The sequence below is a fragment of the Pinus tabuliformis genome, chromosome X (assembly GCF_031772625.1).
Source record: "Pinus tabuliformis cultivar Carrire ecotype Pingquan chromosome X, CPIR1, whole genome shotgun sequence".
NCBI lineage: Eukaryota > Viridiplantae > Streptophyta > Pinopsida > Pinales > Pinaceae > Pinus > Pinus tabuliformis.
In genome coordinates this window covers 727,730,080-727,743,453 of record NC_142308.1, presented here as the reverse complement: position 1 = coordinate 727,743,453, position 13,374 = coordinate 727,730,080, and positions in this window count along the sequence as shown.

Sequence of the window (13,374 nt, the reverse complement as noted above, 5' to 3'; positions counted from 1 at the left end):
TCCAGGGTGGAGGAGTTCCTGTCAGCATGGTCATGAATGGATTGACAAAAGAGTCAATGAAGTTTGTGTAGGTGTATGGTGATGAATATATGTGGAACAACAGTGTCCAAAATATAACAGACCTAGGTTGGCCTTTAGTATCCAACTTCTAAATGGTGAAGGGAAATCTCTTTCACTGATAATACAAAAGCATGTGGTATAGTACAAATGAGTACTCGAATACTCTTTCATTGTGCATTCCGATAAACTGTTCATGTATCCTTTTAGCTATGAATTGGGCAATAATTGTACAAAGTAGTAGGAGGCTTTCCTGGGGTGAAAATGGACATAAAGGCCAGGATGAGCTCATCAACAAATTAATCAGTGGTACAAGACAGAATACATGATATCATGGTTATAATTTGTTTGCCCCTTTCAGAGAAAATGGCAGAAACATATGGAAGGGCATATTTAGGAATGTGCTGCTCTTCTAGAATGAAAGTTTGGAATATTTGGGCCAGTTTTGATGGACTCAATTTTACTGTACAGGTCTAACAAATCCCCAATGGAGAGTGGGGTTAGGTTTGGACCTGGTTGGACTTGCAACATCTCATTGATTGACTCAGTTGTAATGGTAAACAAGACTTTTTGGTCAGCAGACATTATAGCTCTCTGGTTAGGAATGTAACAGGCATGGCACATATGGACAATCTCAGGAAAAATATGTACTTGTGGAAACTGGTATTTGGGAAAATTGGAGTCCCAAAGGCCAATGTCATCAGAATGGTTTAGATATATGTCCTTACTCAAACAATGAATTTTGAGCAAGAGTTGATAGGCACTTGTGTCTCTGATTTGAAAATCCTTGTCCGCCAGGGGGAGGTGGTCAAGGTCCAAATTGGGAGTTGTGACAGGTCTGACATCCATGGTGATAGGGGCAGCCATAAATGAGTTCTTGTGCATTTCAATTTGGCAATACAGGTTTATTCAAAGGTTTTGAAGGAAATTCGGAAGCTTTCAGAAGGGTTTGGGTATGCGCCTTAAATTTAAATTAATTTCAATTAATTTTACTTAATTAAAACACTTTAAAGACTGAACTTTTTCAAATTGATAGGGTGTCTAGTAATTTATTTTCAAATACCTGGAATTTGGGTGAATTAACTTCAAATTCGGTTTTCTCGGCAACTACAGAAGTTTGAATGGCTCTGGTATGGACTGAGGGGTTGATTGGGGTCTCTGCAACTAATTCAGGAGTGGAATTTGAATTCAATTAGCGATTTTAGCATTTGCAGGTGTTGTAAATTTTTGCAGAGGTTTACAAAGAAAATGAGTGAAAAAGGCGAAATAGGGCTTCTTGGCCTTTTTATTGAGCAATAGTCACTTTTTGGCAAGTAAATTACAAATGAATAGTGGGCGGTTTTTCGGGTTGGGCGGAGGTGGTTTCCTAAGTCATCGCACCGCTTTTATGGAGGAGGTGATATTTTGGCAAGGTCACCTGATCTATGTTAGCGCTTGACATGTAGCAGATGGGGGCCAGGGAAAAACCACTTTATCAGGTGGGTAAAGGTCGGTAATCGGGTGAACCCAATATGGTTGTGGACCATTGGATGTGGGCACTGATGATTGGATGACAGTTAGGTGGAAGATGTGCACGGATGAAATAGGAAGAGGTGTCCGGGGGGCTGAGACTTTAATCCATGGTGGTTTTGGATTATTTATGAATTAAATATGTGATTAAATGATCAGACGGGGTTTAATGATGGGATTACCTTAACTTTGTAGAAATTTTGAATAATCTAACACATATTCACAGAGATTATCTTGATCATACAATTATAAGCGGAACATGTATAATACATAATCTCCTCTACGTTGATCATCAATTAACAGAAGCAGAAACATTCACAGGCATACATAGAAGCATCAATCACACATATCGACACAGTATTTTCCCGGGGAAAGCATCTCGCTAAAAACCCCAATTATCTGTATATTATAGTGATTGAATCATGTAATAATACATAGTACAATACTCATCCCAAGTACTCAGTACTATCTCCTCATGCTACACACAATACAGCTCAGATCTGATCTCCAAATCTCCCCCGCTGCTTGCCTGCCTCTCCAGCTCAATACCTGCTCAAGAACTGATGAGAATGACTTCCCAAACTTGTATTTCACCTGCAAAATAGTCACTCACACTTTGTTGGACGTGAGCACAAGCTATAATGTGGGCAAATACGTGAGAAAACTCATTGGCATACTCAACCCCTTTATTATGCAAGATCTGGTGCACAACTATAGTCACAACTGATAGCAATCTGATCCTCTAACACCTGTCCCTGCTGAACTGAACATGCACTGACATGCAACTGAGTTAATTGATGTATTCTATAGTTGCATTATGAGTTAATAACTTGTGAATTAATTAATAACTAATTCACCCAACTCATCTCTAGTCTATTGATCAGTTAGACTAAATACAACCAGTTTAACAAAGCTAAACTGAACACAACTCCATCAACTGCACCTCCAGTCCACTAAACTCAACTCACTTGAGTTCTAACTGAAGTCCTGCATGCAAATATTATTCATCCCATAGGTAACCACGTATTTCCCTCTAGGATCTGCATGTACCACATCCATAGCTCATCCTGAAGTGCTCCAAGAGAATAAGATCAAGTTTATAGTCCAAATATTATTATGAGACAATAATATTTGACTTTACTATTTTTGACTTTGATCACTCACACTGTGATCACTCACACTTTCATCAAAAATAGAAGTCCATCTATTTTTTTCCCAACTTGATCAATCATCCATAAATAGCAACCTGCAATCCATAGACATGATCCATATGTCTAAAAATAGACATAGTCTAAAAATAGACTTGCGCCAAAAATAGCCTGCGGGCCCACTTAGTGAAGGCGACTCTTTTCACTAAGCTCCATCATCTTGTTGCACTCTCAACAAGCATTTCTTGTTGCACACTTTTCAACACTCCCTCTCAACAAGAAAGGCTTCCTCTCAAACCCGATCATGTAACTCTGGAATGTTCTCCATGCAACACATCTGGCCGGTCCACTTGCTCTGTCATCAAAGTCTCTGACTGCTATTGCCTCTGTCGACTGAAACTCTGCACCTCTGTGCTCTTCAGTATCTGACTGCTCTAGCCTCTATCACTTTGATCTCTGACTGCATCCGTGCTGCTGCTGGTTCTATCTCCCAGCATTGCATCCGCACTGCACCTCCCAACTGACCTCCCTGTTGGGATAGAAACACCCTCTGATGCTGAAGCTCTACCTGCTGCTGACAAGTGCTCCCTCTCTGACATCTGCGCTACTGCAACATCTCCATGCATCTCGCACCATTGCACACCTCTCTGTGCCACCTAGCACTGTGCAAAACACTTGTGCCTCTCGCATTGCTACAACCTGCTAGCTACGCACTGTCCTGGGATTCCCTGCACTGTCGCTCTCTATGCCGCTCCATCCGCATCTGTCTCTACCCAATCAGTCAGTTCCTGCTACTACACATCGGGGCTCCCGTAGCAAGGTCTCATCCAAGAGGTTGGGTACCTCAAGGATCCTACCCCTCCTCCTTGGGACGATCAATCCACATCACCCCACCTCCTACCTGGAGGTATGCCTGCATGCGATCCTTCAGCCCATCTGGCTCGAAGTTTCCCCCTACTAGAGGTCTCTGGATGAGTAGATGTCTCTACTCTATCTCCTCTCAGCTTCCCCTGTTGTGGCTCCTCCAAAACCTCCTGAAGCTGCTGCACCAATCGTGGCTCCTCCACAATTGTCTGAGACTTCTTCTGGCTCTACATGTTGAGAGGTAATATACGCTCCCTCTCAACCACCAAGTCTCCATCAGTTGCCTCGCTGCTCAAGGCTTTGCATGCATCTTGAACCTCAAGAGCATACAGGTTCTTGACCCGTGAACCAATCTGCTTCACCTGTCTAGTGATGATGTGTCTAAGGAAAACCTTTCCTTTACTAAAGACCACATCATAGCCTCTGTCTTCCAACATCACAATCGACACCAAGTTTCTCTTCAGTCCTGGTACATACTTGACATCGGTCAAGGTAAGGCAAGCTCCATGCTCCCTCTGAAAAATAACCGTGCCTACACCTGAGACACTATACTTCTCATCATTACCCATCCCTATGAGTATCTGGAGATCTTTCTCCTCAAAAGTACTGAAGAAACTCTTGTCACCGATCATGTGGAAAGAAGCTCCACTTTCAAGAAACCAACCACTTCCCACCATGGATGAAACCATGCATGCGAAGAGTGTGAAATCCAACTCAAACTGTGAAGCAAGTGCCTCACCTTCATATCCTTCCCCGGATCCCTTCTTGGACTTCTTCTTTGGGCAATTAGTAGCATAATGACCCAACTCATGACAACGAAAGCATCTCACCTTCGCCTTGTCAAACTTTTTGACATCACTGGAAGAACAAGATTCGAAAAGAGAAACCTTCTCCTTCCCCTTCTTCGCCTTACTCGCTAAGGCACAGTTCTCCTCATCCTGCATGGATGAAGAACTGTCTCTGGTGCTCCGTCTAATCTCCTCCTGCATCAAATCCGACCATGGTCATTCCCAATTTAGCAGTTTCTCCCTTCCATTCACCGAGTCCTGGTAGCTATGCCAACTCTTAGGAAGGTCAAGGAGTGCTAGACTCACCATCCTCATCCGACAGTCACCCCCACACTTCCCAGCTCATCCCGACATTGGGTGAACTTCGTGAGATGCTGGGGCATACTGTCTCCATTCTCACGCTGAATGTTTCTGAGTTTTATCTCTTGCTTTGGAATTAAATTTGAATTCCACCAGCACAAAACTCAACCGCTTCCGATCTAGAATTCGTGAGAACAAAGTATTTCTTGTACAGAGATTGACTGTCTGGGCATTCACCGGATATCTCACCTTCCAAAAGAAGGATGAATCCAGAGGCTACCTGGCCCAATTACAGACTCTGCCTGAAGAAATAAAATGTAAACACTTCCTGAATAATAGATCTGATGATCAATCCTTGCTTGATATCCTGTAAAAATCTCTTCTACAAATCAAGCAGCTCTGATACCATGTAGAAATTTTGAATAATCTAACACATATTCACAGAGATTATCTTGATCATACAATTATAAGCGGAACATGTATAATACATAATATCCTCTACGTTGATCATCAATTAACAGAAGTAGAAACATTCACAGGCATACATAGAAGCATCAATCACACATATCAACACAGTATTTTCCCGGGGAAAGCATCTCGCTAAAAACCCCAATTATATGTATATTATAGTGATTGAATCATGTAATCATACATAGTACAATACTCATCCCAAGTACTCAGTACTATCTCCTCATGCTACACACAATACAGCTCAGATCTGATCTCCAAATCTCTCCCGCTGCTTGCCTGCCTCTCCAGCTCAATACCTGCTCAAGAACTGATGAGAATGACTTCCCAAACTCGTATTTCACTTGCAAAATAGTCACTCACACTTTGTTGGACGTGAGCACAAGCTATAATGTGGGCAAATACGTGAGAAAACTCATTGGCATACTCAATCCCTTTATTGTGCAAGATCTGGTGCACAACTATAGTCACAACTGATAGCAATCTGATCCTCTAACACCTGTCCCTACTGAACTGAACATGCACTGACATGCAACTGAGTTAACTGATGTATTCTATAGTTGCATTATGAGTTAATAACTTGTGAATTATTTAATAACTAATTCACCCAACTCATCTCTAGTCTATTGATCAGTTAGACTAAATACAACCAGTTTAACAAAGCTAAACTGAACACAACTCCATCAACTGCACCTCCAGTCCACTAAACTCAACTCACTTGAGTTCTAACTGAAGTCCTGCATGCAAATATTAGTCATCCCATAGGTAACCACGTATTTCCCTCTGGGATCTGCATGTACCACATCCGTAGCTCATCCTGAAGTGCTCCAAGAGAATAAGATCAAGTTTATAGTCCAAATATTATTATGAGACAATAATATTTGACTTTTCTATTTTTGACTTTGATCACTCACACTGTGATCACTCACACTTTCATCAAAAATAGAAGTCCATCTATTTTTTTCCCAACTTGATCAATCATCCATAAATAGCAACCTGCAATCCATAGACATGATCCATATGTCTAAAAATAGACATAGTCTAAAAATAGACTTGCGCCAAAAATAGCCTGCGGGCCCACTTAGTGAAGGTGACTCTTTTCACTAAGCTCCATCATCTTGTTGCACTCTCAACAAGCATTTCTTGTTGCACACTTTTCAACAAACTTTACCAGAAAGGGGTGAAATAAGTGGGTTTTATCGGGGGTATGGGATAAAAGTATAGTTTATAGCTAAACTAAGGGTTGCGGTATTATTTACGGGATTTATTTATATACGAGAAAAAAGTATATCGGGAACTATAGTATTATGTTAAAAAATAATATGAAATGAAATGAGCGGAGTGAACATACCCCTAAGCATAATGTAACATTTTCACATTTTCTTCACATACACTTTATACTTAGGATAAAATATTTTTGTGGGTATTTTGAATGAAATGGAATTTAACATGGGGTTGTCTACTTGTCATAGGAAAATGAAGTTTAACCTTAGGAAAAGGGGTTTTATTAGGGTAATGAAGGGAAATTAATTTTATGAAGGGAATTCTAACACGTGATGTCCATAAGTCATTAAGTCTTGGGTCCGATCCCACCAAAAGTCAGTGAAATGCTCTGACTCTTTAAGACTTGAAAGATTTTTAGTACTAGAACATACTTGTAGATGGGGGAAATTAGTAAGTATAGGGATGAAAATGAATGAGGGGAAGTTAATTAAATCAACTTGTAAACCATTTTTTTTGCTTTCTTAACTGCTTATGCACATTTAAAGACATGATTAATTATGGTAAATGTGATTTTATCCAATCAACTTTATACTGCAGCAACCTTTCTTCTACTTACCCATTACTTACCCTAACAATTTTTTCTTCATTTATTTGGGTGCATTTAGGCTAGCAAACCCTTATCATTAATTTTTCTTTTGAAAATTAAACTATCTAATTCTAACTTTATATCTTCCAAGGGCTCAGATTAAACTGATGAGCTCTTTTTATTTTCTCTACCTATCTAATGATCTGCCAAGATTACACTGTTTGGTCAAATTTTATTCTCTAACTATAAACATAAAATTCAAAGCATGAAATAGTAAAGATTAAGCAGTTTGACTACCATGGGTTGTGGCATGTATGACAAGATGCACACAACCATTATTTAAGACACTAAAGTAGTAAAATAGTAGTGGCATTTAGACTTCCACACTTTCATGATCTGTTTTTGCTTTTGGGGTTCATATATTTTCATTTTTTGATCTTTTCTTATTCTTTTTGTCCTTTGATATTTCTCTTAGGACATACCCTCTTTACATTTTTAAATTTTTAATATGGAAACCATTTGCAGAAAGCAAAGGTATGTACAATATTACAAGGCTTAACCTTAACCAATTCAAAATTATGAATCCTATCACTATAGGACTCTAACAATGGCTCCACATGGGGATCACACTTCTTAATGAAATGTCAAGAACTCTAAAGATTGGTAGCCTTTGAATTGTGGTTGAAGTTACCTTGAAAAGTGTCCTTCTGTGAATTTGCATTATTGATACTTATGCCAGTAAATCTTTCAAAGCTTAGGGCCTTCTCTCCGGGCTTCAACTTCAAAGGATTACCATCCAATCCAATCTACACTCTGCAGTGTTATGTACAATAATGTAAAGTAAAGTGAACTATTGTAAGTCAGTGGAAAAGTAATGCTTCAACATCCTACCATTAACAGGTCCTCCTGGTAGATCTGATCCATCTATGTTTTTCAAGAAAAAGGCATTGTTGCCTCTGTAGCCAAAAATGACATAAGGCCCCTACCACAGAAAATCAAATTTTCCATGCTTTCTTTTATCTTCTCTCCTTGAATCCCACTTAAGGACTTTGTCTCCTATGTCAAAATCATCTGCTTTAGTCTTTTTATCAAATAATTTATTGATTTTTTCCCGGATTACTTGTGATTTCATATATACTTCTTCCCTGGTCTATTGTAGGTGTATAATTTGGTTTATTCTTCTCTGAATATCATTTGGTTCCACCTATAATTACTGGAGGATATTCATGATTGGCACTCCCAAGGATGATGGGAAAACTACATCAATCCCATAAACCTTCTTAGTAGTTAGTCTATCTGCCCATAAGGCATTGACTAACTTCTTATTCCATGTCTTTTTATTATCCTCCAGTAACTTTTTGATAATATTGACCAGACTTTTGTTGGATGACTCTACCAGTCCATTACCTTAAGGGTAATAAGTTGTGGAATGGGCAAGGATGATATGGTATTTATTACAGAAATATATCATTTTTTTGGACTTAAAGGCCGTTGCATTATCAGTAATGAGCTTTTGGGGACATCCAAATCTTGAAAGGATATTACTTTCTAGGAAGGTGATTATGACAGTGTCTATGGCTTGCCTAGAAGGTATGGCCTCTATCCATTTGGTAAAATAGTCTGTGGCTGTCAGTATCCACTTGTGTTGAGCTAAGGATGGGTGGTGTATTTCTCTAGTGAAGTCTAACCCCCATTGTTGAAATGGAATCTCAGTGGAAATTGGTTTAAGAGGCAAGGGTAACAATTTCTTCTTTCCCTCAAAAATATGGCATTTATGACAGGAGGTCACATTTTTTTTGACATCTGCAAACAAAGTAAGCCAGTAGAAAGCAGCCCTCAGAATCTTGTCAGCAATACTCTTCTAGTACAAGTGTCCTCCACAGTCCCCTGCATGACACTCTTGCAAAATCCTGTTAGCTTCATCTTTTAATAAACATCTTAATAGAATACCACTACTATCCTTCCAAAATAGTGCATTATCTACAACACAATATCTCAATGACTTCATTTTTAAGAATCTAGCTTTAGTTCTTGTCAATCTAGGAGGTTCTTGTAAGTTTAATAATACAAATGTAATATCTGCATACCATGGTGAATCAGTAAAAGGTTCACTGATATGTGGAGTTGCCATCTCCTCATGATCATCAAGGGAACTAATCAAGTTGAGATCAAGGACCTGACAGTTGGATTCAGCCATGAGTTTGGCTAAACCTTCGCCTTTGATGAGCTTGGGGGGTTTTATCTCTATGTCATATTCCAATATTGTGGAAATCCATTTGCCTCTTTTTCCTTCAGGCCCATTTTGAGTCAAAATGTCCTTAACTACAGAGTTAGGGACATAAGCAATAATGTGAGAGTATAAAATGTATACTCTAAAATCTTTGATAGATTTAACCAAAGCTAATGCTTGTTTTTCCATGATATTGTATTTGAGTGTGGCATCTCTTAAGGATTTACTAAAAAATGCTATTGGCTGTTCATATCCTTGATTGTTCTTTTGTAGCAAGACAACTACAATGGTGTGTTCTGAAGCAAAAGAAAAAATAATAAAATCGTTGTTAAAGTCAGGACTAATCAGGACTGGAGTCTTGGTTAATGCTTCCTTAATAGCTTCAAAGGATTGTTTGGCCTCCAATGTCCATTTGATTAATGAGTCCTTTCTTAGCATGTTATTTAATTCCCTAATTAATTCTGCTAGATTTGAGATGAGTCTCCTAAGAAAATTAATCTTACCTAGAAATGATTGTAGCTCTTTTACATTCTAGGGATCAGAAATGGTCAAAATGGCTTCTATTCTAGCAGGTTCTATCCTAATCTCATCTTTAGATATGATGTGTCCTAACAGCTTTCCCTCTTCTAGACCGAAAAGTGTCTTTTTAGGATTTAAAGAAATCCAAAATTTCGTGCATTTGATAAATATTATTCTAAGGTGGTCTAAGTGTTCATTGTCTGATTTAGAGAAAACTTTGATGTCATCCTAGTATACTACTAAGAAATCATGGATTTCCTTGGCAAAATCTATATCCATAGCTCTTTGAAATGTGGCACCTGCATTCATTAATCCAAAGGGCATCTTCAAATACATGAAGGTACCCTAAGGAGTAGTAAATGCAGTTTTGGCTTGGTCGTCAGGTTGGACTAATATCTTGTTATACCCAGAGAATCCACATAATAGTGAAATCCTACAGAAGAGTACTTGAATACTCTTTCATTGTGCATTTTGGTAAACTGTTCTTACATCCTTTCAGCTATGAATTGGGCATAATTGTACAAAGTAGTAAGAGCTTTTCCTGGGGTGAAAATGGACATGAAGTCCAAGATGAACTCATCAACAAATTCATCAGTGGTACATGTCAGAATACATGATATCATGGTTATAATTTGCTTGCCCCTTTCAGAGAAAATGGGAAAAACATATGGAGGGGCATCTTTAGGAATGTGTTGCTCATTTATAATGAAAGTTTGAAATATTTGGGCCAGTTTTGATGGACTTAATTTGGTGTACAGGTCTAAAAAATCGCCAATGGAGAGTGGGGTCAGGTTTGGACCTAGTTGGACTTGCAACATCTCATTGATTGACTTAGCTATAATGGTAAACAAGACTTTTTGGTCAGGGTACATTATAGCTCTCTGGCTGGGAATGTAATAGGCATGGCACATATGGACAATCTCAGGAAAAATATTTACTTGTGGAAACTAGTATTTGGGCAAATTGGAGTCCCAAAGGCCAATGCCATCATAATGGTTTAGATATCTATCCTTACTCAAACAATGAATTTTGAGCAGGAGTTGATAAGCACTTGTGTCTCTTATTTGAAAATCCCTATTTGGTAGGGGGAGGTGGTCAAGGTCCAAATGGGGAGTTGTGACAAGGCTGAAATCCATGGTGACAGGGGTAGCCATAATTCAGTTCTTGTGGATTTGAATTTGGTAATACAGGTTTATTCAGAGGTTTTGAAGGAAATTCAGAAGCTTTTAGAAGGGTTTGGGTATGCACCTTAAATTTAAAGTAATTTCAATTAATTTTACTTAATTAAAACACTTTAAAGACTAAACATTTTCAAATTGAAAGGGTGTCTGGTAATTTATTTTGAAATACCTGGAATTTGGGTGAATTAACTTCAAATTCGGTTTTCTCGACAACTGTAGAAGTTTGAATGGCTCTGGTACTGACTAAGGGGTTGATTGGGGTCTCTACAACTTCTTCAAGAGTGGAATTTGAGGTCAATTGGTGATTTTAGCATTTGCAGGTGTCGCAGTGGTTTGCAGAGGTTTATAAAGAAAATGAGCGAAAAAGGAAAAATAGGGCTTCTCGGTCTTTTTATTGAGCAACGGTCACTCTTTGGTGGGTAAATTACAAATGAACATTGGGTGGCTTTTCGGGTTAGGCAGGGAGGTGGTTTCCCAAGTCATCGCATCGCTTTTATGGAGGAGGCGGTATTTTGGCGAGGTCACCCGATCTATGTTAGCACTTGAAACGTAGCAGATGGGGGCTTGGGAAAAACCACTTTATTGGGCGGGTAAAGGTCGGTCATTGGGTGAATCGGATATGGATGTGGACCATTGGATCTGGGCGCTGATGATCAGACAACAGTCGGGTGGCAGATGTGCATGGATGATATAGGCAGAGGTGTCAGGGGGGCCTGAGACTTTAACCCATGGTAGTTTTGGATTATTTATGAATTAAATATGGGATTAAATGATCGGACGAGGTTTAATGACGGGATTATCTTAACTTTACCGAAAAGTGGTGAATTAAGTCGGTTTTTTCGGGGGTATGGGATAAAAGTATAGTTTATAGCTAAAGTCACGGTTAGGGTATTATTTATGGGATTTATTTATATGTGGGAAAGGTATATCGGGAACTAAAGTATTATGTTAAAAGTTAATATGAAATGAAGTGAGCGACGTGAACATACCCCTGAGCATAATGTAACATTTCCGCATTTTCTTCACATACACTTTATACTTAGGATAAAATATTTTTGTGGGTAGTTTGAATGAAATGGAATTTAACATGGGGTTGTTTACTTTTCATATGCAAATGAAGTTTAGCCTTATGAAAAGAGGTTTTTCTTAGGGTAATGAAGGGAAATGAATTTTATGAAGGGAATTCTAACACTTGATGTCCATAAGTCATTAAGCCGAGGGTCCTGTCCCACCAAAAGTCAGAGAAATGCTCTAAGCCTTTATGACTTGAAGGATTTTTAGTACTAGAACATACTTGTAGATGGGGGGAATTAGTAAGTATAGGGATGAAAATGAATGAGGGGGAGTTAATTAAATCAACTTGTAAACCATTGTTTTTTCTTTCTTAACTACTTATGCACATTGAAAGATATGATTAAGCATGATAAATGTGCATTTATCCAATCAACTTTATACTTCAACAACCTTTCTTCTACTTACCCATTACTTATCCTAACATTTTTTCTTCATTTATTTGGGTGCATTTAGGCTAGCAGACCCTTATCATTCATTTTTCTTTTGAAAATTAAACTATCTAATTATAACTTTATATCTTCGAAGGGCTCAGATTAAACTGATGAGCTCCTTTCATTTTCTCTACCTATCTAATGATCTGCCAAGATTACACTGTTTGGTCAGATTTTATTCTCTAACTATAAACATAAAATTCAAAGAATGAAATAGTCAAGATTAAGTAGTTTGACTACCATGGGTTGTGGCATGTATGACAAGATGCACACAACCATTATTTAAGACACTAAAGTAGTAAAATAGTAGTGGCATTTAGACTTGCACACTTTCATGATCTTTTTTGTTTTTGGGGATTATATGTTTTCATTTTTTGATCTTTTCTTATTCTTTTTATCCTTTGATATTTCTTTTAGGACATACCCTCTTTACATTTTTTACTTTTTTTATGGAAAACATTTGCCGAAAGCAAAGGTATGTACAATATTACAAGGCTTAACCTTAGCCAATTTAAAATTATGAATCCTATCACTATAGGACTCTAACAGTGGGCATGGCGCCAGATGCCCAAACAGGGTTATGGTAAAGTAATGAGGCACCAGGTGTACCTGAAACCAATTGTGCCAAAGTCACACAATTAGGCGGAAATTCCCGATACACACTAATGGGAATGCTCCCTGTATAAGGAAAACTTTCAGGAGGAAATTGATATTATTCCTCATTGACAGTGTGTGGAGTAGAAACTTTTGACTCATCTGGAGAGGTAACTGGAGCATCGCCTTCAGGTTCCATAGCTAGAATCAAACGACGACGAATGACTGAAGAGGTACGAGGGGATAATTCCAAAGGAACACTTGCTTGATCGTACGGACTGTATGGACGCTGCGATGATATCACTACAGGGTCAAACAAAGGATTTAGAGGATATATAACCAATCCAAGCTGACTGTCAGTAGTCGACGAACTCTCAGTAGTTTGGACGGGATTGTTTGGA